Raw genomic sequence first — 3,878 nt, 5'->3', positions numbered from 1 at the left:
AAGATGAAGTATTATTGGAATTTCATCCAGTCTAGTATACGAATGGCCGTTGAGAGGGCTTTTGGAATGTTGAAGGCAAGGTTTTGGATTCTCCTAAAATGCATGGACATGGATCTGCTTAATGTTCCCGACATTGTCATTGCATGTCTTGTGTTGCATAATATTTGCATACTACATGGTGACACCTTTGACATGGATTGGGTAAGGGATGATGAAACAATCCTCAGGTAATCAGTAAACCTTGAGGTAAGGACCACAAGGACATCAACATCCACCTTATTTGAAGTTCATGCAATTCTAACAATGTCAGAAGCAGAGGTGGTCAATCGAGCACAAATTGAAGCGGATGATGTAGAGACCAACAATATGGGTAGAGGTACTGAACGTAGGGACAATTTGGCTTGAGTAATGTATAAGGAGCATTGTCGTAGAAACATCCAAATGGTTTTTGGTGATAGTGAAGATGAGTATCTAGGTGAAGACGAGTAATCTACAATATAAATCTACAGATTCAGATTCAACTTTGTACAAATTTGCTTAGCAATTTTTAAAAATATTCTTCGAAATTTATACTCAAAAGTTACTTTTCTATATACTCTATTACATGTTCATTTCTGTTCTTTTCTGTGTACTCTGTTATTCTGATCAAAATTAATGGTATATCAATAGCAAATTTTGCAGTGTAGTAATGTCTCCCTTCTATTTTGAAGGGTATATAGTCCATAACACAATAATGCTTTTGTTATATGGGACTCTTGCATTTGCTTGTGCTGCTATTCTTATTTCTCTAGCCAAGAGATGCATGGTGAAATTTTGAAATCAGGAGTAGAGATAGATCTTTTTTTGAGCTGATCAACTGGTGGAGATTGTTAAGGTGCTAAAAATGCATTTTCATGGTTTTAGATGACTTTAGTTTGGATGACTTTTAGTTTAGGGTGGTAGCTTTCTCTTAGCATTTTCATGGTTTTAGATGACTTTTAGTTTAGGATGCTATCATTCACTACATGAATCCATGACAATTAGTAACAAGTCTAGAATGTTAAATTCGTGGTGTGGCTGCCATGGCTCTCCTACCAAACTGATAAGGACACAAATCAGTTTTTGAGATTCTCTATGTCCAAATTGGGGTTTGAATTTTCATTCTATTTATGGCATTCCTCATCTAGGCACAAAGGTCACCTCCAGTTTGAGAATAAGGACACTGGAGAATCTCTTTGGAACTAGTGTATAGCGTACAAGAGGAGAAAGTTCTACAAGAAGTGGTAAAACTTTGAATCACTCATGTGAATACATTCTCACTATTTTTGCCCAGCTGTGCCACAAGATTTCTTAGTTTTGTTTTGCCACTTGACTTACATTGACTTACATCAGACCAAGGTGTATTAGAAATTGGTGGCTTAAAGTGGTACCCTCAGCCATATAAAACCAGTCTTGTTGTAATTTTCTGTAATAAAATGCTATATAACTTTGTGAGCTGTTGATAATTCTACCACCAAGTCACACTGGGGTGTATACCCTACCTCAGTAAATTTCCTACTAAGTCTCTCTAGCTTCACATAAACATCAGTGCATTGCATGTGGCCATTGTCTCCCACAACAAAGCCATGCACCTCATCATCAATCTCAATGAAGGCATGTCCTGGCTTCCTCCAGCCTTGTGTCCGTTTACGAAGCCATTTTAATTTGTCCACTTCTTTCCACATGCCAGCGTCAGCATAAATATTTGACATCAAAACTATAGCAGAAGCATTTCCTGCATCTCGTAAGCTGATAGCATCAAAGCAGTGTCTTCCTACTTCTACATCACCATATATTCTGCAGCTACCTAGCAAAGATCTCCAGCTTACCATTTTCTCTTAGAATCTCATGCTTTGAAGCAGTTTTTCAGCTTCATGCAAGCGACTTGAACTACCAAGAAGGTCGATCATGCAATTATAATACTCAAGGTTTGGCTTGAACCCAAACTCATTTTCTATTGAACAAAAGCACTGATAAGCTTCCTCAATCAAACCCAAATGGCTACACATAGAAAGTAGGGAGACAAGGACAACACTGTCTGGGTTCAAGCCTTCTTGTCTCATCTGCTTAAAGTACCGCAGCGCTAAAATGTAATTCTTACGAAACGAATATCCTGCAATCATTGCACTCCATGTGACACCATCATGCTTGGACAATGTTTCAAACACTCCATGAGCATCCTCCAAGCTTCCACATTCAGCATAAAGATTAATAAGGGCACTTCCAATCACTTGGTCAGTATGCAAGCCACTCTCAACAACACACGTGTGAATAAGCTTGCCCTGATGCAGAGCACCTGAGAGACAGCAAGCCTTTAAGATGCTAGCATACGCAACAGCATTAGGTGTCACTCTAGATTGCTGCATCTGCTCAAAAAGTGTCAAAGCCTCCTGGCCATTGAATCCATATTGCACATATCCTGAAATTATGGTGTTCCATGTCACCACATCTCGTGTGTGCAGTTGATCAAATGCTCTTCTTGCTTCAATGAGACTCTCACACTTAGCATACATGTCAATAAGGGCATTCCCAATAAGAAGATCAAATGTGCAGTGGCTGCAAAGGATGCCAACATGCATCATTTTGCCCTGATATAGATTGCATGCCTTGAGTACACTAGCAACAGTAATGTTTTCTATACCCATTCCCTCCTGTTTCATTTCTTGGAAAAGCTGAAGTGCCTCTTGGCTATACCCATGTTGAGCATATGCAGCAATCATTACAGTCCATGTCACTGCATCCCGCCTCAGCAACCGGCCAAATAAATTGCCTGCATCTTTGAGAGACTTAGACTTTGTGTACATGTCTAATAGAGAGTTTGCAATTACAACATCAGACTCAAGAATAGTTTCAATAATGTAGGCATGAATCATCCTACCAACATCTAGAGCTGCTAAACTGGCAACAGCTTTCAAAGTGCAAATGCATGTCACTTTGTCTGGTGTTCTTTCTTCTTGGTGCATTTGTTGAAAAAGTTGAATGCACTCTACAGAAAGCCCTTGCCGAACATAACATGCAATAATTGCATTCCATGTTACAACACTTCTCACTGGCAACTTTCCAAACAAATATTCAGTGTCCTTGAGTTCTCCACATTTTGTATACATGTCAATGAGACTGTTGTTCAGGGAAAGATCCGACTCTAATGTAGCTTCAAGAATGTAAGCATGTAGTTGTCTTCTCGTATCTGAGGCTGATGTCCTAGAACATGCCTTGAGAATGCTAAAGAGGGTGACATTATCAGCCATCAAATCCTCCTTTTGCATTGTGCCAAAAAGAACTAGAGCCTCATGGAGATACCCCACATTTGCATATCTAGCAATCATGGCATTCCATGTCACTATGTTGCAAATCTGATGGTTATTGAACAAGGTGCGGGCATCCTTAAGATTCCCACACTTAGCGTACATGTCAATAAGGGTACTCTTGACATAGATGTTAGACTCGAGACAGTTATTAACAATGTCAGTGTGGATGAGTTTACCAGAAGTAAGGAGCCCTGCGATGGCACATGCTTTGAGGGCGACAAAGAGATAGTCGTCCGGCATGACATTGAACTGCTGCATTTGAGAATAGAGCTTGACGACCTCGTGGCTGTGGCCCGAGTTAGTGTGGGCAGACATGATAGCATGCTAGACAAATGTGTTCGCTTTGGGGGCTTTGGTGAAGACCTCACTAGCCTCAGGTAAGCTTCCGCATGCGGCAAACATTCGGATGAGGTGGCTTGCCAAAGAATTAGAGAGCGCAACTTCGTTCGTACAGATCGATGAATAGATTTGCCTGCCTTTGTAGAGGTCTTTTGATTTGGCATAGGCCTGCAGAAGGCGGCACCACGCATCGACTAAAGTGTAGGAACCATT

General features: G+C 40.5%; 1 pseudogene; it reads right to left on the bottom strand.

Annotated features, from left to right (window-relative positions):
• Positions 1-1,457: 1,457 nt before the first annotated feature.
• On the bottom strand, positions 1,458-3,641 carry LOC148016862 (pentatricopeptide repeat-containing protein At4g13650-like; annotated as a pseudogene).
• Between the last annotated feature and the right edge of the window lie 237 nt (positions 3,642-3,878).

This window comes from Lygodium microphyllum, chromosome 22 (genome assembly GCF_053477565.2).
Source record: "Lygodium microphyllum isolate KBCC chromosome 22, Lygodium_microphyllum_v1.1.10, whole genome shotgun sequence".
NCBI lineage: Eukaryota > Viridiplantae > Streptophyta > Polypodiopsida > Schizaeales > Lygodiaceae > Lygodium > Lygodium microphyllum.
This window is presented reverse-complemented; position numbering and strand designations above follow the sequence as displayed.